Below are 23,545 nucleotides of genomic sequence, written 5' to 3'. Positions count from 1 at the left end.
CAGATTGAGTAAGACACAAAGCCCTAGTACTGAGGCTGAGATAGCAGAAATGAGTCGAATACCTTATGCTTCGGCTGTAGGATCGATCATGTATGCTATGATGTGTACTCGACCTGATGTAGCCTTTGCTTTGAGCATGGTTAGCAGGTATCAGGGAACCCTGGCAAGGCACACTGGACTGCGGTAAAGAATATCCTCAAGTACCTACGGAGGACTAAGGACTGGGTCCTTACCCTCGGTGGGAGTGAAGACTTGAGAGTTGTAGGGTATAGTGATGCTAGCTTTCAGACTGATAGGGATAATTTCCGCTCTCAGTCAGGCTGGGTCTTTACCTTAAATGGAGGAGCAATTTCTTGGAAGAGTTCCAAGCAAGAGACAGTGGCTGATTCAACTTGCGAATCAGAGTATATAGCAGCTAGCAAGGCAGCAAAGGAGGCGATATGGCTGAAGAACTTCATTGGGGACCTTGGAGTTGTACCAGCTATTAAAGAGCCAATGGAAATTTTCTGTGATAGTGAAAGTGCAGTTGCCTTAGCCAAGGAACCAAGGGATCACGGGAGATCCAGACACATCGACAGAAAATACCATTTCATCAGACATCGAATAGAAGAAGGACTCCTCGTGGCAAAGAGGGTATCATCGGATGAGAATCCAGCAGATCCCCTCACGAAAGGACTGACTCGGGTTAAGCATCTCCAGCATGCTCGGAGCATAGGGCTGAAGGATGATATTAGATTTAGTAGTTAGATAACCTTGAAATTTGTAAAGTGTAATTGACATTAGATGATGAATAAAAGGTGTTTTATTTATGAGTAAAGTGTTGCTATCTCTTGTCGATCGTTTACTATATTTCTTTTGCATGTTTTGACTTCCAGAATAATTATGTTTGGTATATCATATTATTCGAACCTCCACAGTCGGTCATATGTCGGAAGTAGGTATGAATCAAGACTGTCATGATTGGTTGTAGAGGTCTAAGTTGTTGGAAATGGCTACAACACTCATGAGTGCTCATAAGTTCTGAGCATTGGACTCAACCCACGCTCACTGGAATCACTTCATGGAATTTATCTCGAGTGATCGTGAGACGGTAATATCATATAAGTCTTCAAACCTAGAGATATGATTTGTTACTTATGAGTTGGTTATGCATTGATTGTACGTTAATGCATTGGTAACTCGATGTTATAAAACGTGCTTTTGTGTATAATTCAATGAGTGGTAGAACAAACATATGAGTCGAAGTTTATATGTTCCTTCTTGGATTAGAAGCTGATATATGGGCCCCTCGATGATTTTGTTTTGACCTATGTACCGGGCCCGGTCAGAACTAAGTTGATGTGTTCAATTAAGTTCTTTGTCAAACAAATCGGAAATCGGGAAACAAACTGTTGGACACAAAGTAAGACACTGTTCCATGTATTTGTCTGGCTGATATCTAGAACAGAGAATTATATGATCACTTATCTTAAATGGCGTATCATCATCTTCTCAGTTCCGAGAGACCTTCAAAGAGCTACGATTGCCGATCGGTTCCTGAAGTATTGCAGTTATAGTTATTAGACTTATCCAAGTGGGAGACTGTTGGATAAGGTGTCTAAGTCCATAACTATTTTTGGTATGTACTTGACCCGACCCGGCATGGTCCATTTGGGTTGCATGGCACCATGCAATTGGATAAACTAAAATGAGAGAAATAACACTTATGGTTTATTAATATATTATAAGTTCTAATATATTAATAATATTATTTAATTAGTTTGATCAAGAATTAATTTAGAATTAATTAAGTGATCAAAAGATAACAAATTAAATATATGGGTAGATTATGTAAATCTTCCATATCTTATATAGTGGGCTAAGAGGCTCCATGGATTATCAAGTTGGGTTCCACCCATAGGATGCTCCATGGATGCTCCATGGGAGTTATAAACCCATGGGTCATGGAAATGAAGAGTCATGACACATTAGGGTTTACATGGTGTAACCCTAGATGTGTCAACACTATATAAGAAACCCATTCTCCACCAAAATAGGCTACACTAAGAAACAAGAGGGCTAGAGCCGATTTTGCAAGTGTAAGATTCTCTCAAAGTTTACTCCTTTGCATTTGGTGTTGTGTGAAGCATTTGAGGCATCACACTTGGGGTTCTAGGCTCACAAGGTTTCAAGGATCATAATCAACAACAAGGTAAGTTATTCTATCTTTCATTCAAGTTAAAAATGTTCCCCATGTATGCTAGATAGGAATATAACCTTGGAATTCAACTTTGCATGATTATTAGACAAACATAGATCCAAGGTTATTAGGGTTGCATGTACACTTAGGAAGTGTTAGAATGCTCAAAAACCATCAAAGACAACAGACGGATTGGATGTTATCTGGGTAATCGTCGATAGATTAACAAAATCCGCTCATTTCCTGCCAATAAAAGAATCCTACAAGATGGAAAAGCTGACCCGAATCTATCTCAAGGAGGTTGTAAGACTTCATGGAGTGCCAGTATCTATTATCTCGGATCGAGATAGCATGTTTACTTCAAGATTCTGGCAATCTCTTTAGAGAGCAATGGGAACACAGTTGTATATGAGCACTGCCTATCACCCACAGACAAATGGTCAGAGTGAGCGTACCATCCAGACAGTCGAGGATATGCTCCGAGCTTGTGTGATTGACTTCGGAAAATCATGGGATGCCCATTTGCCACTGATCGAATTCTCTTATAACAACAGTTACCATACGAGCATCAAGGTTGCTCCCTTCGAGGCTCTCTATGGTGGTAAGTGTAGATCGCCCCTATACTGGGCCGAGGTGGGTGACACGCAACTAGAAAAAGGGAAATCGCCAGCCAGTGCTCTTACAGGACCTGAAATCATCTGTGAGACAACCGAGAAGATAGTCCAGATCAAATCTCGACTTTAGGCATCGCGAGACCGACAGAAGAGCTATGCTGAAAAGCGGCGAAAGCCACTAGAATTTCAAGTCGGTGATCGCGTGCTATTAAAGGTCTCTCCATGGAAGGGGATGATTCGATTTGGGAAAAGAGGGAAATTGAACCCGCGGTACATTGGACCATTCGAGATTCTTGCCCGGATTGGTCCAGTAGCTTACAAGCTGCAGCTACCCCGTCGAGCTCAGCAACGTGCACCCAGTGTTCCACGTTTCAAATCTGAAAAAGTGTCTATCATATGAAACCCTTGTCATCCCTTTGGAAGAGATTGAGTTAAACGAGAACCTCCTATTCGTCGAAGAACCAGTCGAGATTATGGATAGGGAGGTGAAGCGTACAAAGCAAAGTCACATCCCGATCGTGAAGGTTCGATGGAGTGCAAAACGCGGACCGGAATTTACGTGGGAACGTGAAGACCAGATGAAGCAAAAGTACCCTCACCTATTCTTTCCTTCACAATCCTAGTTTTCAAAAGAATTTCGGGACGAAATTCCCTCTAACGGGGGGATGATGTCACAACTAGCATTTTAGCTAGGAAATTCTATTCCTGTGTAACCATTCAACTATTGTAAAACTTATATTCTAAGTAAATCTCACTCAATGCACATTTAGATTCACCATTCATGTTCATCAAAGAGTCTGAAGTCCTAAGATCCATGGTTTATGTCCATATTGGACTAGGAGTTCCTTATTGGGCCTAATGGACCAATAAGCACCCAAATTCAACTTCATTGGACTTAGAAGCCCTAGTTGGATCCTAATTGGACCCAATTCATAAATCTAAAACATTTTGGACCATTTGGGTCTAGAATGATCCATTCTAACCCTAATGGGCCTTATTGGGCCATAACTAATCCAATTAACCAGTAGTGAGCCATAAGCCCATTCTTTTACTCTAATTGGGTCGTGAATGCTTCCAAGAGCCCAATGGGCCGAAAAACCTTATTTTTAGGATCCAAATGTCCTAGCTAAAGTTAATGGGCCCAAGCTACTCCATCATTTCTTCTTGGCCCAAATTGTCGGCCCATGTATAAAACAAAAAAAATGGAAAATAAGAGATTAAGGGGGAGGGTTGACTTTGGAGTGCCACCTCCATAATATCTAACATATATCAAGGTGAAGACCTCCCATGCATCCATGCTTGTCACCTCATCTCTCTCTTCCCTCTCTTCTTCTTCTCGGCCGAATGCAACACACACACACACACACTACACCAAATTCTCTCCATTCTCTCAAGGATCATCCATCTTCTTCTTCCAAATTTCTCAAGATCTAGCTTAGGTTTCAAGAGGATTTTCACAATATAATCATCATTTTTGGTAAGCCTTTACACACTCAAGTTTTATAACTCCATCTTCTTGATAGATCACTCTTTTAAACAAAGTTTTTGGTGATCATACTCCTAGAAATCTTCTTAAGTTCGAGATCCACTCAAGGGAGTTGCTAGGGCCGAAAATCACTTCATCTTTCCACTTCTTCTTCCAAAAGCCGAAACATCAAGAAAAGGTGAGTTCATACCCCCCTTGTTTTCGGTTTTCATAATGATTTTTGGGGGAGAATACAAGTAAAATGTGTAGATCTATGTGTTATATGCATGTTTTGTGTGAATTCTTAGTTTATTTGGTAAAAATGTGTTAGATCTTAGTAAATCTCGAAATTTTAAGTATGGTGTAGCAAGGATCTAAAAACTACAACACTATATACATCATATTATCAAGCCAAAAGTGAACACGTTGTTAAGGTGCAAAAGAATTCAACAAAAACCTTGTTAAAGGTCAAAATTGTCAAGAAAACAAAAGATAAGGGTAAAAAGTGAAAATTCTATTTTTAAAAGGACAAACAGGTCCTACATGTAATAAAAGGTATTTTTATGCTAAACATGCTTTTAAAAGGATCTAAAATGAAATTTTAAGCTTATTGGGCCAAACTTTTGGGCCTCACGACCTTTGGGCCCAATTTGCGAAAAATGGAGATTTAAGGTTTAAAAATGTTATTTGGCCAAAGTTTGAGTCCTAAATGTAAATAAACCAAGTTTAGAGGTGAAAATATCAACTATTTTCAAATTGGACCAAAAATGTAAAGTTTTCCAAAATTGGGCCAAAAGTGTAAATTTTTACCAATAACGGGCTGAAAATGTATTTTTCTGCGAAACAGGGTTTTAAATGTGAAAATATAACATTTTGGGTTAAAACCGTAAATTCATAGACATTTGGGACAAAATTGCAAAATTTTATAAATTATGGACTAAAGTGTCATTTTTACAAAACTTTGGGCCTAATTTAATAATTTGAGAATTGTTGGACAAAAACGTCGTTTTTACAAAAATAGGATTTTTATCAACAATCTATTGAACTTCAAGTTAAAACAAACAACGGAATAAGACAAAACGAAAGAAATACAGCAATAACTATTTATTGGGCCTAATATACACGGTACTTGGCCATTGGACCCTAAGGGCCCAATTAAGTGTATATTGAGCCCAATGCTTTCCATGATGTGTTTATTGGGTCTTGCGACCCATTTACATGTTAATTTGGGCCTAAGTATTGGATTACATGTTATTGGGCTTTTGTGGCCCATTTACATGCCTATTGGGCCTAAATTACCGTCTTACATGTTATTGGGCCTTTGTGGTCCAACTACATGCTAATAGGGCTTGGAATGGAAATTTCACATGTTAATATGACCGTAACTATACCTTTGCGAAAACATTAAATGTCGAATACTTTTATATGTACCTTTCGAATACAAAAACATACTACATATACGTAAACGTTAAACATAGAACAAAATGGGGTTAAGAATCTAGTGAGACATGTCGGTTGGCACCTCTGAGTGTACAATCGTAGCCTGTAGTTATAATCAGAGTTTCCTGGTAGGAAAGCGGGAGTTTGTGTATAGAACTATACGGGGTGACCCCCCACGCCTTAGTTGTTCGCTACAGCTAGACTAGGCCAGTCTAGGGCGACAACATCCTTAGTCAAGACCGGCATTTGGAAAAATACCAAGACGGGCGACCTAGTCATTATCATGTATGGTTATAACGGCTCATATAGGGATTCAATACCAAAAGATAACCTTTTGAAGATAAATTCTTTAATTGTGTCAATGCAAAACGACTTAACTAACGATACAAAAATCTAAACGATGTTATAGAACAGAAAATATCGGATTTTCTGGGGAGATTATTCATATACAATTATCATTTATTCAAAATACAGTGAAACTAAACTACACTCATAAAAGTTTTTAACGATTAAATTCACACATGCATTTATACTCGATTTTCACATCATTTTCAAAACATTTTACAGAAAATATCGGATTTTCTGGGTTTTTTTTTATGAAAGATACAAAGACTTTTACTCAAACATACTTATGAACTCACCAACATTATATATGTTGACCGTTTTCAAAATAACTTGTATTCTCAGGTAATCGTTAAGCTGGAAGATATGCAAGTGTGTATGGTTTTGTTTATGTAATATCACTTATCGTACTCTGAACAATTAGAACTTATGTATTTTAACAATGTATTTGATGTGAACAATGCTGGTTGTATTATGTAATGTTGGTGATGAATGTGTTATGCTTCATGTATATTCATTGTGATGATTATTCAATTGTTAGTCACACGAGCCCCCGGACGTTTCCGCCGTCTGGTTCGGGGGTGTGACATTGGTTACCATATTTTCGTTTATATTTTTGGAATGCATATCTATCGCTACAGCAAGAAATCAGGAAATCTTCTCCAAATTTAAATTGGATCTACGTTTGTATCTCAACTAAAGCTCCTATTTTCGGCTTCTAATTTCCATCCATTCTCCTTCCCATCATCTGCAACTCACCGGATCCACTGGAATTATTGGTCCCCGTTACTTAGTTGAGGTTACTACTCGACCTCACCCTCAAACCTTATTTTCCCTCCTTAATGCCCCTCTCTGCTTTCTTATTATGCCTGCTCATATTCAGCCGTGGGTTTTTTCTTTTTTCTTTTCCAAATACATGTTTCAGATTACTACCGGTGAAATTTATTTCAATTTCATATTTAAAAATCAGATATATGAAGGGTATGGAGATCAAAGGGAGTCTTCTGATGGAAATAGTACGTCTTTATATGTTTATCCATGTGTTTTTTGGTGTCTTGAATCAGTAACTCTTTTCGTACACCACCTGTTTGATAAAATGACCGAACCAAATTGTATAATCAGAAAATGAGAGTGATTTGTGTTCTTGGTTGTGTAGAGTTCTTTTTTTGAGTAGGTTTTAATGTTTGAATCTTTAAATTTTGAAGGGTTTGAAATGTAATTATCATTTGTATTGCAATTTTTTGATTGCAGACAATGATCTAATTAACTAATCATATTTTGAAATGAAATAAGAACATTCGATGGACTGATTTAGCACTAACATACTTTTTTCTCTTCATTTCAGTCCATAAAGTTACTAGAGTTTCAGTAAGTGTCTTCCAACTGTTAGACGAGTGGTCTAACTTAAGATATAAATATGTTTATGATGATTTGCGTTTGTGTTGATTAGGTGGAGGAGGTGAATAAAAACCGACGTTAATTATTGGAAGGATGAAAAGTCATATAAGGTGAAGTGTCAATACCTTCTACTTTTGGTTTTTAGTTGACCACAATGAATGGAAATGTGGGAAACAATATGTATATTACTGGGATTTCATCATGTTTTGGCACTGATATGAACAACTGGTTTGAAGCCATCACTGTACTGATGGGTTTTGAGCATTCTAACACTCCTAAGTGTACATGCAACCCTAAATACCTTGGATCTATGTTTTCTCTATTATACATACAAATATGATTATCCAAGGTATTATCCTAACTAGCATACCAAAACATTGATACTAGGATAATAAAATAGATAGAATACATACCTTGTTGTTGTTGCTTGACTCCATGAAGCTTGAGAGCCTAGTGCCCCAAGTGTGACACCTCAAATGGTTCACACAACATCATGAACTCTTGGAATAACCATGAGAAGAAGACATACATGTTCAAATCGGCTAGCCCTCAAAATATGTATCACTAGTGCCAATTTCTTGAACTAAAGGGGTTCTTATATAGTGTGGCTATTAGGGTTACACCATGTAACTCATGACTTTACCCATTCCTTATGCTCCATGGGTTTTAACCTCCATGGAGTATCCATGGATCACCACATGGGTTAAACCCAACATAAAGGAATCTTTGATCACAAGCCCACATATATAAGAATGAATGATTTACACAATCAATCCCCATATATTTAATTAGTCTCTTTTTAATCACTAAATTAAGTCCAAATTAATTCTTGATCAATACTAATTAAATAACATGATTTCATATTAATATATTAGAACTTATAATATATTAATATGTCACAAAATGTCTTTTCCTCATAAACGGTCTATCCAAATGTTCCGATGCCATGCAACCCAAATGGACCATGCCGAGTCGGGTCAAGTACATACCAATTATAGTTATGGACTTAGACACTAATCCAACAGTCTCCCACTTGGATAAGTCTAAAACTATTATTGCGTATGACTTCAGGAACCAACTGGCAATCGTAGCTCTCAAAAGCCGCTGTCGAACTCTGACCTTGTAGATGAACTCTGACCTTGTCAATGACTTGTCCATTAGATAAGGGATCATATATTCCTCCATTCTAGATATCATATGGACTGAGACATGGATTATAATCATTCTCTCTGTCCATTTGTTGTTTCCCGATTTCCGATTTATGACGATTGACTAATTGAACAAATCAAATCAGTCCAGGCCCGGCCGAGCACTTACATTTGTCATCACCAAATCATCGAGGGGCCCACAGATATCGCTTTTATCCCGAAGGTAAAAGGAATGGATAAACTTCGACTCATATGGCTTGTTCTACTACTTGTTGAATCATACACAAAGGCACGTTTTATAACACCGAGTTACCGAATGCGTTTTCGTGTAATCAATGTACAACCAACTCATAGTAACAACTCATATCTCTAGGTTTGAAGAATATAAGATATTATCGTCTCATGATCACTCGTGATAAAATCCATGAAGTGATTCCAATGAGCGCGGGTTGAATCCAATACTCAGAACTTATGAGCACTCATGAGTGTTGTAGCCCCTTGTCCAACATCTTAGACCTCTACAAGCCAACCCATGACAGTCTTGATTCATATCTACTTCCAACATATGACCGACTGTGGATAGTTTGAATAACTTAGTCAATCAGGAAGAACGACCTAGTTATTCTGGAAGTCAAAACATGCAAAATGAAACACAATAATAATAGAATCTAATATGGTATCAAAACCTATGAACATAAATAAAACACCTTTTATTTATCACCATATGATTACACATTATTCATTGTATACTGTTTCAGCTATCAACTTTATTCTTGAATTTAAAACAATAGTTGTCCCATGCTCCAAGCATGTACACTATGTTTTCTAAACACTAGTCATGCCATACACCAAGTATGCATACTATGTTTGTCTATGATCTTCACTTTGTGAATTAGATCAATTGAACATAACTCCAATGATCCTCTTTCACAGTCCCAAATCCTTACTGCAAATGCAAGAATTCCAAATTCATGCCATTTACTGAAATCTGTTAGATTCTAAACTTATATGCATTGATCCTCCTGTAATGATTATGCACAGAGTCACAAGGACTTGACAACAAACATTACAGAGCATTCCAAGGAGATCAACTCCTTGGAAACATCCTTCTTGCATTAAGTTTCCTAATCTTACACAGATTGAATAATTTCCAACTTTGAAACATTTCCATATTCCATTTTGACTATCACTTCTGAACAAGAGTTGCCTCCTTACAGATTATGTCAATATGGTCCTTCCAGAATTAACACTATACTTCCAACTGTCCTTGAGCAACCAATCTTTGGTAAACCTTAGATTGTCCTCGACAATTGCTTAATCCTTTTAGTCATATCCAGTTCTAGACCTTTTCCCTTCTTAATGCCCCAGGCATTTGGAAAATTTAGAAAGGATGAATATAGCACATGAAATCGATCCTATATCTGAAGTATATGGGACACGAGTCATGATGTCTCACATAAAGACTAAACCAGTCTTTTGCTATAACATTTCCATTTCTATTTGCCAGGTTCTCATAATTCAGATTATGAAAAGGGATGCTGTAATCATAATCGAATTTTAGAACGCAAATAATGGACCCATATATAGAATTTCCTTATGTTGAGTCATTCCAACATGAAATTCATATATATATCCTTGACTAAATACGACTTAAAACCTCAATCTAAGCTTTTAGAATTGAAATGAAGTATAATTTCCTCTCCCTTAATTATAGCAAAACAACTTTTTCAACCCCTGTAGCCTCACGAATTGAAACTTTTGTTTTCTATAATTAACATTGCTAACTTGCAATCTTTATCATAATTATCATGCTCCCACTAACATGATGATTATTAGCATAACACTCATGCTCCCACTAGCTTTGACATGTAATCAGAAATCAGCTGGACTTCTAGAAATCAATACTTTATTGACTTTCTTACCAAAGTTCAGATTTCTGATACTAGATTGCTTTGATAAAACTTTATCAATATCATACACCTTATCTTAGATAGCTCACAGGTGTGTCTAAACAATTTTAAGAACTATGAAAAGGGATGTCGTAATCATAGTCTCGATTGTTTAGACCTTTACCACTTCTCACAAGTCCATGTTAGTGTGCTGGTTAACCACACACGCTCCACTAACGACTTTGAGAATGCAAATATCACAATTGCTATCTAGCTAAAATCTACTTAGTGAAAGTGTTTCCTCACCATCATTTTCATGAATCGGAGAGAAACCTTATGACACTTAGATTTTATGGTGTATGAGTTCCTATCCATATGAATTTTGTCAAAACCATAATCACAAGACAAGGTTACTGACAAATCCACACTTATATGGATTAAACTTGTGCAATCTTAAATTCTTGCCATTTGGCAGCTCAAGGGCCTGCCATTGCTTCCAAGTAGCTGTGCAATCAATTGAGAACTCTCAGAACTCCTATGCAAAGCCAACTTGAATAGGCACAGACATGTCGACACGATAGGTTATAAACCTCAAGTCGTGTGCTAGTGAAGAACTTCAGGTTTTATTCTTGATTAGTTCTTGAGACTTTCAAGACCTTTAAGACTCCCACTGTCCTCTTGACATATAAGACTTTCTTGTCAGATATTCAAGAGATAGTGTGGATTCTAATCAAGACAAACACTTCACACAATTGGCCTTAGTTGGTCTTTGTTTTATCCAAAACATCACAACTTACCAATTTCAAATGTACAAGAGTAGAAAACTTTTACTCTTACATTTGACAAGTGTTTTAAACCTTCTTTAAGACATGTCACTCAAGTTACAATCTTAGAGTATAACTCTAAGAATTGTTTTTGGAACGAAGTATAAATCATCTTCTTGATTTAACCACTTCAACAATTCATAGCTCATCTTCTTAGCTACCAGAATGCACTTAGAGGATGAATTGTGATAAGGTCTCTTAATCATTAAGATGATTATATAACATGATACTAAAGTACTCTCCCATCTTTTCAGATTTGAGAAACTTTTATCTTTCTGCCTAAGTTGATTCTTCTTATTCGCTCTGCCATACATTGAAACTTTTTCTAATGTCTCAGAATTACACTTAAGCTTGTAAGTATAACCATATTTACTGAATTTTAGTAAATAATGACGAATAGTCTTAACGATTATTTGTGGTGGGCTTGATCAGTGCACAAGAATGTGTACTCGATCCTTTACTTGACTCACACATCCATGTGAACAAGTAGTTAGTCTTAATTTTTCCAATGCTTGAAAGTTCTTATTCATCATGCTATACAACTTGCATGATTCCAAGTTTCTATCCAACTGAAACTTAGGTGATGAGAATCTTTCCTTATTTGGTAAATTTAGACACTACCATAAATGAAAGAATCAAATTCATATTTCCACTCTTGCTCTTAATGAATCTTATAAGCAACAAAAGTTTTCACAAATGCCATTGTAAGGATATTTTAAAATAAATAAAATCAAAAAAAAAATTCTTTTATTTTAAAACTTTGCGGAAAAACTATCCTTACAATGCAAAAGCACATGAAAACTTTGTTGTTATCTAATCCTATGCAATATATCATAACTCCTAAGATGTAGCTTAAGAATCCGATCTTCAAACTATGCGATAGAAATCCATCTACGCGATCAGATTCAGCATAATATTTCTTTAAGTTTCTTCATTTTTTTTCTTTGATTCTTAAAACATCAACATGTGACCCAGTCACATCATGTATCAAGAATCTCAGAATAGAAACTTAGTAGAGTTAGATAGTGGACTTTACCTGAAGTAGAGTCAAACTTATTGACTTTAATATCCTTAGGTAAATTTGGCAGCTTCGCAACTAATGCCCCTTTCTTTGGCAATGGACCCTTGATAATGGGACTATCTCAGACTTAGCCGTTCTCTTTACCATTTGGTCAACCGAGTTGACTATGGCCGATCCCTTTCCATTGGGAAGAGAGAGCTTTACCGGATATCCAATGTCATCATTGTCAATGTCCATAAAGTTTTAGGAGGTTGATCTTAGCAAATAGATAAGATCATTAAGGGTCTTGTCATAGTCTGTTTCATAAGAGTCCCAAAGGAACTCACTATGTGACTTAGAAAGTGATTGATCATCAGCTTCCTCTAGACTTTGACACCCAACTCTCCCGGCTTGTCAATATGTGACTACATCTCCAAGATGTGATCACACATAGACCTTTGCTTGCCAATAGGGCTTGAGTGACCTTAAACTTTTCAGGAACTTGTGGGTTAGGGAGAATAATTGGAGGAGGTGAAAGAAGTATGATTTCCATGGGACATCATCTTCATTTAGGAAAGCTTGTTTCAAGAGATTTGGGAAGATCATCTTTTGGGAGATATTCAAGAGAGTTGATTTAAAGTCCTTAATATAACACCCAATATGAAATATTAAGGCTAGGACCCAACAACCTATTTATAACTGGAAGAGGGATGCCGTAATCCAAGTTATAAAATAGTTGAAGGTAGGTAAATGATGATTTACCAATTTCCACCATGAAAAACGAAATATAATTAAGTTTTAATTGGATTTGAAACTCCTAGATCTTTTGAGATACATTGAACTTTCAATGGCATGTTTGAATCTCGATTGTGCCCTCTCAAGTTTGTGACTGGGATACCGAGGATCACAAACAAGGTGTGAATAACCATGCAAATTGACTTGGTACCCTTAACTTTATCACCTAATCGATGTGTCGGTTAACCACACACGCTCCACCGATCTATAATAGAGTCAAGTTACCCTTTGCCACTCTTACTAGTCCTTATTAGTGTGTCGGTTAACCACACACGCTCCACTAATGACTTGGTAAGGTACAAAGTGTAATTTCATGGGTTAGCACCTTTTCATATTTTCCTAAGTAACTAAGATTGGGAATGTATAAGTGTTTAGTTACTTAGTATTTATCATTAATACTTTTAATGAAGGGAGAATTATAGTCCTTTCCTACCCGTTCGGCTAACGACCCTCCACCAGTCAAGGAAGCGGTGGGTGAGAGTGGACACCCATTAAACTGCCATTTTATAGGCAGTAACCTTATACCCCCCTTATAGACCGGCTTCGTGAATGAGGCCTACTAACGGTAAGATTGACTTTATCTTATACATATCTATATAATTAAAATTATAATAATAGTATAAGGGTTTGAATTTTAACTTTTAAAATTCTAAGGGCTAACTTGGAATTAAAGTATTCATAAGTGAAACTTTTCAAATTCCAAAACTTGAGGGCAAGTTTTGAAACTATTCAAAACTAATTAATTCCATAACTTATGTGTTTAAATTAGTTTTAATTAAAAAACTCTTCAAGTTCCATAACTTGAGGACAAGTTATGGAAGACTTTAAACTAATAAAAGAATGTAACTTTTCTTTATTTTGTAATTTATGGAATTAATTAAGGTTACACATTTTATTACTTAATGAAGTGACTCTTGAACCTCCATAACTTGAGGACAAGACTCTTCATTTTTGTAACCATTACCAACTTTTATGAGTTTTATGAAACTTAAATGTAACTTTTCATATAACTTGAGGACAAGTTACAAAAACACATTTTAGAATCAACTCTTAGATTAAAATGGATTGAAAACACATAATCAATTAACTTTTCTATTAATCTAAGCAACTCATAAGAACAAGATAATTCAAATCAAACTTTTTCATGTAATTAGCCTAATCACTAAACTAATACAAAACATGAATCTATTGACAATTATCTTTGAAATTGGATTAGTATGAACATTACCACATCAAAAACAGGATTATAGGTTCAAAAACAGCTTATGGTAATGTTCCTAGTCCATTTCTAGCTAAAAAACTCGAAGATATGCTGTCAGGGGCTCCTACTCGTCGAGTGTATCAACCTACTCGATGAGTAGGATGATTTTCTTCATGGACTCGGCGAGTTCATCAGTGGACTCGGCGAGTCCAGTGCCCAGAATGCCCGAAATTCGACTTTTTCAATATTTTTCAGCAATTTGCATCAAGTATAATTGAAAACAAGCCTAGGCTCTGATACCACTGATGGGTTTTGAGCATTCTAACACTCCTAAGTGTACATGCAACCCTAAATACCTTGGATCTATGTTTTCTCTATTATACATACAAATATGATTATCCAAGGTATTATCCTAACTAGCATACCAAAACATTGATACTAGGATAATAAAATAGATAGAATACATACCTTCTTGTTGTTGCTTGACTCCATGAAGCTTGAGAGCCTAGTGCCCCAAGTGTGACACCTCAAATGGTTCACACAACATCATGAACTCTTGGAATAACCATGAGAAGAAGACATACATGTTCAAATCGGCTAGCCCTCAAAATATGTATCACTAGTGCCAATTTCTTGAACTAAAGGGGTTCTTATATAGTGTGGCTATTAGGGTTACACCATGTAACTCATGACTTTACCCATTCCTTATGCTCCATGGGTTTTAACCTCCATGGAGTATCCATGGATCACCACATGGGTTAAACCCAACATAAAGGAATCTTGGATCATAAGCCCACATATATAAGAATGAATGATTTACACAATCAATCCCCATATATTTAATTAGTCTCTTTTTGATCACTAAATTAAGTCCAAATTAATTCTTGATCAATACTAATTAAATAACATGATTTCATATTAATATATTAGAACTTATAATATGTTAATATGTCACAAAATGTCTTTTCCTCATAAACGGTCTATCCAAATGTTCCGATGCCATGCAACCCAAATGGACCATGCCGAGTCGGGTCAAGTACATACCAATTATAGTTATGGACTTAGACACTAATCCAACATGTACTAGCTCTACAACTACTTTTAAAGCACTTGCGAAATATAATACAGCCTTGTGGAGTAAGGGTTAGTGAAAATTCTACATCTCAAACATCATTTTGGCTTGCCAAATATCTGTCACTCAATTGTTTTGGGATATTAGTTAGAAAACAAATTATGCTATTATGTTGGCACAAATTGCCTTTGATTGTACTGTAAGCTACATATTTTTTTCCATATGAATTGATGTGTATACCCCCATGGTTTCATTAGATGCTTGAAAAAAGTTGAATTATATATATCTCTTAATTTATTGCAATCGATCGATGTAATAATATGTTATTTTATTGTATACTAATGACTTGTTTTTTAAAGTAAGCTTTAATAATTTTACATGAGAATGTGATTAATTAATTAATGAATTTCACTTTTGATTGTAGAAATCAATTAATTTAAAGAATTTGTGTCCCTTAACTTGTCATAGTTCACTCATGTATAATATCATAATTTATGTTTTTATAATTTAGTTTATGGGAATTAAAAATATTTTTCATTACATTTGGAAAAATATGTTGTTTTACAAAAGATATTGTTTTGTCAAATATTTTATAAAATAGTGATTATCAAAAATGGTTTGAATATACATACGTTACATTAAGTTATTTTTTATTTTTAAAATAAAATCATACTTTAAAAAAATTAATGTCATTGTTATTTTCAATATATCAAATTTTATATGTGATGGTATGCCATCATTATTTATTTATTTATTAACTATCACAAAAATGTAATAAATGTAATGTTCTTATTATTTATAATTTATTATTTAATTATTTTTAAATAAACATAAAATACTTAATAATATATTCTTTCAATGTGTTATATAAATAATTGTTCTTAAATTTTATGATTAATTGTTACTTTTTATTTTTTATTTTTGTTATTTTAAATTTTCAACCACCGTGTTTTACACGGGTTATAACCTATATATATATATATATATATATATATATATATATATATATATATATATATATATATATATATATATATATATATATATATATATCTTATAATGTAGACATTTTTGCTCAAACCACATTCATTTGAAACACCATCTTTTAACTAATACAACTCAAAAGTCTTCTTAATAATGATTTAACACTCAAATGTTTTATAACTTATATTATGTTTAATAATCACTTAATGAAAACGTTTACTATAAAAAGTACAATCTTTTGGTAAGATGTGCATACAAATCACATACAAACTTCACAAAGAAAACAAGCTTAAATGTTTTTCTATTGGTTTTAGGTCTTATGACCACTTTTCGAGATTTTTTATACTTCTTTTGGATATGTTATGGGATTTTTGTACTTATTTTGGATGATGTTTATGAAATTAAAAGTTTAAAGTTTTTCTAAAAATTAGACTGTTACATTTAATATATATATATATATATATATATATATATATATATATATATATATATATATATATATATATATATAGGGTTAGGATTAAACGTGAATCACAAATATAGTGTGAATGTGTGACTAAATTTTAACCATTAGATTGAAAAAAGTGAAAGGATGTGATCATCGGTATATGGTATTAATATAGACTATCATTTACTATATAAGTACACTTAAATACTTATAAATGCATTTTATTAAGAGAGAGAAATGAGAAATACATGTATCTTGGGAAACAAAACCAAATTAATTATTAATAATCAAATCTTAAAAATACAAATTAATTTTTTTATACGTTTTAAAATTCAATTTCCATTTTAATCGTTATAATTCTTAAAGAATTTGTTTTTTTTTTGTTGGAGATTGCTTTGAGTATTACCAAGAATATAAATCAATTTCATTCTTACCATTTTAATTCTTTAAGAATAAGTTTTTATTGGATATTGTTTTGGTTTCAGGAATATAATTCTATTTCAATTCTTATCATTCTCCTTCTTGAAGAATATTTCATAAATTACAAGCTCATATATAATATTCTTAAAGAATAAGAAATTATATACACTTAGCTAACTAATATTCTGGCAGAATAATATAATACAACGATTTTCTTAGTAATCAAGAAGACCATCAGTGAGAATTAAGAATGATAGGTCGGCGATCAAGTTCGAGGCTTCAATTTATCAATTTGTAAGAATAACATGTTAAAATCATTTAAAAACACTTGCCCTAACTGATACCATAAAATGATTGTTCTACAAGAATTTGAGTATATTGGAAAAATATGATTTATAAGAAATCGATTCTTTAAGAATGAAAGTTATGAAGTTCACTTGTTAACAGGGTATGTTTTCATCTTTGTTAACAATAGTTGGTCGTATGGTTGATTTCTTTGTGGAATTCAAATTAGGTGGATAATAATGGTATACACATGCCTAATATATTGGAATTCAAATTTAATGATAATTATTAAGTTTCCAAAATTATAGGATATAATAGTTGTCATATTATTAAGTTTCTAAAATTAAATGATTGGTTTAGAATTGGTCATACATTCATACAATATTTAGAGTTTGTATATGAACCTAACTCTATATATATATATATATATATATATATATATATATATATATATATATATATATATATATACTAGCCGTTTACCCGCGCCAAGCGACGAGTGCGAATAGTTTTATCAGAAATTAGTATAGAGACAATATAGTGTCATGTTTCGCTCCTATACTTTTTTGGTTTCAAACTTTGACCACAAAATTTTGTATATTTTGCAGGTTTTGTCCCTATACTTTCGTAGTTACACATGTTCGATCTCCCCGCACCAAGTGATATGTGCATATGTTTTTTTAGAAATTAGTTTTAGAGACGATTAATTCGACGAACCATGATTAGTTTGTTTTATGAATCATGTCACATTAAAAGTAAGACACAATCTATTCCAATGATTAATGTATTAGGGTTTATTTTGTTAGCGAAAGGTAGGTGATGCAACATATAAAACTTTGTTGTTTTCGGTTTAAAATTGAAATATATAGTTGTTTTTTTGTTAATTATAAAAGTTGATTGACCACAATAGCTTATGTTTTTTCAAAAAAATATCCTAAAATTCGAAAAATGACAAACTTTTCATTATTAGCTTGTTATCAATCCATCAAATACTAAAAAAATAACATTAATGTTCATGTCAAAACTACAAATGAAAATCTTTTAAAATTTTGCTTCTTTAACACTTTCCACGATGCAAATCCTTTCAAAATAAATAGTGCATATATAATAACCCGTATACCATATGGTAGACAAAGTAAAACAACATTAAAACTTACAAAATGTAATATTAATCATATATTTGCAAGCAGTTGTTTTTAAAGATAGTTTGATGTTTTGTCACTGAATAATCGTTAATTTAAATGAAGATGTAAAATGATTTGAAGATAAAAAGCAATGTTCTTTATATGTAGAATAACGTTAAAATAATCATGTGGTATGATATTTTCCAATAGCATCTAACTAAAATGAAATACGTGTGGGAATGAATGGGAATTTAGATAATTTGAAACATTAAGATGTCAAAAGTCCTTAAATTTATGATTATATATGATTTCTTTTTGTTGAATGTTGTTTTAGATGAAAATTCATATTAAATTGATGCATGCATCGATCGAAATCGGTTAAACTAACTATTGTCTGTAAAAATGATAGATTATCGTAGTTTTAATAGGACTTCATATATAAAAAAAAATGCCTAAACTTATACATAATCGATAATTCTTTACTACAAAATCATTATTATTTTTACTCTAAATAACTTGCATGTGGTTGGTTTAAAATCTTTTTTTTTTGCTAAAACTTAAAAATCATATATTTATTTTTATCACGAACTTTTAAAGTTAATTAAGTTAAAGGAGATAAGTATACTTTGTATACGTTGATAACATTAAAAATTTTAACTTATTTAACTTTTTTTTTGTTTACAACATACATTTTAGATTATTTTATTTTGTGACAGGGAAAAGTTAAAAGTGCTAAACTGATTTTAGACTCGTACTTAATTTCATTAACAAAAATGTTAAAATAATAGAAATTTACCAAGTGCACATCACATTAACTCAAAATATTTTTGTTCATATCTTCTTTCCTCCTTTCTCTTATAGATTTCTTTTACAAATATTTTTCCAACAGACTACTATTTAGCACACGTTTAAAAGATCAACTTTTTTTTACCAATTTTTTATTTACAAAATTGCCCCTTAACATACAATGAAGATTAATAATTTGAAACTGTAAAATGTTTAAACTAACCATTACAAAATTTCACAAAATACAATTGGAAAAACAAAAATCAATAGCATATGCTGTATGAATAGTTAGCTAATAATGACTGCTTCTATTATATTTTCCATAACAAATTAAATAACATATTTAAAATAGAACAAAAGGTAACCAGAAACATATTGCATCGTTTGAATGTAAAAACTGGAGGTAAAAAATACATTTTCAGAATATTATAAACCTTACTATGACGTTTTTATTAAAAAAAACTTACTAACCAGTAGGATCTGAAAGTCAAGAGACAACGAAACTTTGACTACATCAAAGGCTAACCATGGGTTGAATTAACTACACCTCCAACCCCTCAGCCTTCGATTTGCAGCTTTGTTTCCAGCAACTTGGGTGATTGACATAACCACTCCCTTTTAAGCCCGAAAAGGTTAGCACCAGGTACCTCTCCTTGTAATACCTACTCTCATCTTTATATTATCATTGTACTCTAAAAAGAGCAAGGTACTTTTGACTTATTTGTTTATAAGAACATCTTACTCTCATCTTCTTTCTGTTACATCATTGTACTCTAGAAAATATATACACATTGTACTTTGGAAATCACCCAATTATAGCAATATACTTCCATTTTTGCCATCAAAATAAGATTCGGGACATCTAGAAATAGGAAATTGATCACCAAATTACACCATATGAGGATACAATCAAAATATGAACATTATAAGTCAAAAACATAAAAAGATTAAGTCAGAACAACAAATTCAAAGATAGATAGGATAACTAAATCAAGTGATAGGCTAACTTTAAATTCACTACAATTAAATGATGTATAAATCAAGGCAAATGATTTAGCTTTTGGACAAAAGAAATAACAGAGTAGAGGGGACTATAAAACAAAGTGTTGTTTGAGAAGTACCATGTAAATTGCTATTTTTTGGGGCTTTGGTCACAAAAAATAGCCACACACACAAACTACAATGCTTAAGTAAGAAAAAAGAAGTAAAAAGATCAACAAATAGAAATTAGACTATGATGAAACTCTTACCAAAAAATAAAAAAAAATAAAAAAAAACTTGCGCATAATACGATAATGTTACTAAAACATGAACTTTCATAAATTTTGAAACTCATAAAACTTTGAATCCATAAGGTTCTAGTGAAAGACAAATCAAATATACTAATTAAATTATAATTAAAGAAATACAAACAATAGTTAACTTCCAAAAAAACTTCTCCTTCCTCTAGTCAAGTCAACTGATGGGAAAAAAAGCCTTAGACCTTTTAAAGAAGTAGACACCTGAAAGTTGCAACATTTTGTTGCAAAATAAATAAGGATTAAAGAAATGTCATTGTTGGAAACGTGTTTTCAGTGATCTAACAAATTCATTTGAACCAGGAAATTAGAAATCAGATTCAACGACTTAACACATTAATATGAACCCAAAAACTGGAAATCAGATTCTTTAACTTCAAAAATCCACATAATAATGTATGACTATAAAAAATTAAACAGAAAAGCAGCAGCTATATGACACATAATAGGAATGTGAGACCATACCTTGCTCTGTTAGGATCTATGTTTCAACATGAGTTTTAACCTATAACAATAGATCAAAAATATAGTTATTTTTTCCCCAAAAAAGGAAATTAGAAACATCATCTATAGATTTTAGATGCACAACAACATAAATACTTTAATTTATCTTCTGCAACCACAATCCAAGAACAGAAGCATGAGAGAAATAAGCAAGTGACTAATTTGCATGGTAAAGATAGGTTATAGGACAAAAAAAACTCAGACCATTTACCTTAGTTCATCGCCATCAGTTCCTTCACAAAAGTCATTATCATCAGCTACCAATAAAAAAATCCTTTCTAGTTTGCCTACCTTATATCACATCAACCAACCAATGTCATAAATAATTTTTTTAAGCACAGATTCACTTCAGTAAATATTAACAAAAGCAAGAAAAACCATGAAAAGAAAAAAAACTAATAATTATATGATATCAAGTCATCGATGTAGACGGAAATCCAAAGGACCTGAAGAGGAATGGATATACGGAGAAGTAGCACAGCTAGCCATTCTTTCCATCTTCAATCACATATGGAATTGAGGAGATATCAAACCCCAGAAGGTCGAAGGGTCGATAACTTGCTTGTGAAAAACACAGATTCAGAAAAGGAGAATAGAGAGAAAGGGAAATCAGTGACACTTACCAATAGAAATCGAAGCATTAGAAAATGAGCGATAGAGGTTTAATGGAAGAAACGATGTGGATCTGGAGGAGCGGCTGGGCTAGAAATCGTTTAGGGTTTTTATGTAGATTTCAAATTGTGTAAATTGAGAAAGGAGAATCAATTTATGGTGTTGAAGTCATAATAGATGTTATTTGAAAAATCGATAAATTTGGGATAACTAAAAGGCCAAGTCAAGATATGGCAATAGAGATGTGAAACAATACGCACAGTTCTTTGACTTTTACAAATATTGACTAAACCAATATCCATGATTTGTCAATGCATAAAATGGTTGTAAACAGTGCATAAGAGCTTGTACGACTTAAACTTCAGCATTTGACTAAAACTGTTTTATAAGGTATAATATATATATATATATATATATATATATATATATATATATATATATATATATATATATATATATATATATATATCTTATAATAAAGGCATTTTTGCTCAAACTACATTCATTTGAAACGCCATCTTTTAACTAGTACAACTCAAAAGTCTTCTTAATAATGATTTAACACTCAAATGTTTTATAACTTATATTATGTTTAATAATCACTTAATGAAACGTTTACTATAAAAAGCTCAATCTTTTGGTAAGATATGCATAGAGATCACATACAAACTTCACAAAGAAAACAAGCTTAAATGTTTTTTTGTTGGCTTGAGGTCTTATGACCACTTTTTGAGATTTTTTATTATGTTATAGCTTTTAGTTTGTGAGTTTGTTATATACTAATTATTATATTTTATTTTTCTTGGTTTTTAGAGTCTTTTAATATAATCATTGTATGTTGTGGTTTAATCGTTAAAATATACTAGATCATATACATGTTATCGATCATATGTTATACACCGTGATGTGTATAATTTAGTTAGATATGTTAAATATTATTGTTTGTTTTGTACAGCTTCAAAAAAATAACTAATTAAAATTCGTGAATTTGTTACATTTTTTCATGTAAGTATGAAGGAAATAGTTTTCTTTTCACCATATGTATCTGAAACTCTCATTACTTTTCAATTTTTTCTAATAATGATTATAAATTTGTTAATAATATTAATAAAATGCAAAACATAGATTGTAATCCTAAAATTAGCTGAACTTTATTATTAAATTAACATATTTGACTTCTACTTATGAAATTATGTCTTTAACTTTTAACATATTATATTTAATTTATTAGATTTGATATGTTATCGTATGTGAAAATTTTTTAATTTAAATTCACAACTTTTGAATAGTTTGTATAAAATATTTAAATTGTTAATTTTAATATAGTATTAAAGTGTTAACTTAAATAAAAGTTTCGATTAAACTTAAAGAAAATCAAACGACTATTTTGTAAATAGTTACAAATTATAAATTATAATGTTAAATCTAAAACCTAAATTTTAGTGCCAAATTAACTAGAATATTTCCTAAAAATATTTTTACAAACATTAATAATTTCTAAAAAATAAGTGGTTTACAAATAACTTACAACAATAATAATTAAAAATAACATTATATAAAAGATTATATTGTTATCTTAAAACAAAAAATAATGTTTGATGTTTTAAATAACTGGAATAATAGAAATTAAAAAGTTAATCAAATAAATTTTTTAAAAACTGACTAATAACAACAATAACTATAAATAACATTAAACCATATATTGTATTTAATTTTA

The 23,545-nt window shown here is 32.4% G+C and overlaps 1 long non-coding RNA gene across 1 annotated transcript; it reads right to left on the bottom strand.

The window, feature by feature from the left end:
• Nucleotides 1-20,841: 20,841 nt before the first annotated feature.
• On the bottom strand, nt 20,842-21,834 carry LOC145129195 (uncharacterized). The gene is made up of 4 exons (XR_013717366.1): nt 21,663-21,834; nt 21,428-21,507; nt 21,178-21,217; nt 20,842-20,916 (listed from the first exon to the last, which is right to left on the bottom strand). It is a non-coding gene; the product is annotated as an uncharacterized LOC145129195 (long non-coding RNA).
• Nucleotides 21,835-23,545: the final 1,711 nt, after the last annotated feature.

Source organism: Lactuca virosa, chromosome 8 (assembly GCF_052849685.1).
Source record: "Lactuca virosa cultivar CGN04683 chromosome 8, Lactuca_virosa_CGN04683_v6, whole genome shotgun sequence".
Taxonomy (NCBI): domain Eukaryota; kingdom Viridiplantae; phylum Streptophyta; class Magnoliopsida; order Asterales; family Asteraceae; genus Lactuca; species Lactuca virosa.
The sequence above is the reverse complement of the archived record's forward strand: the minus strand, read 5'-3'. Positions and strand labels throughout refer to the sequence as shown.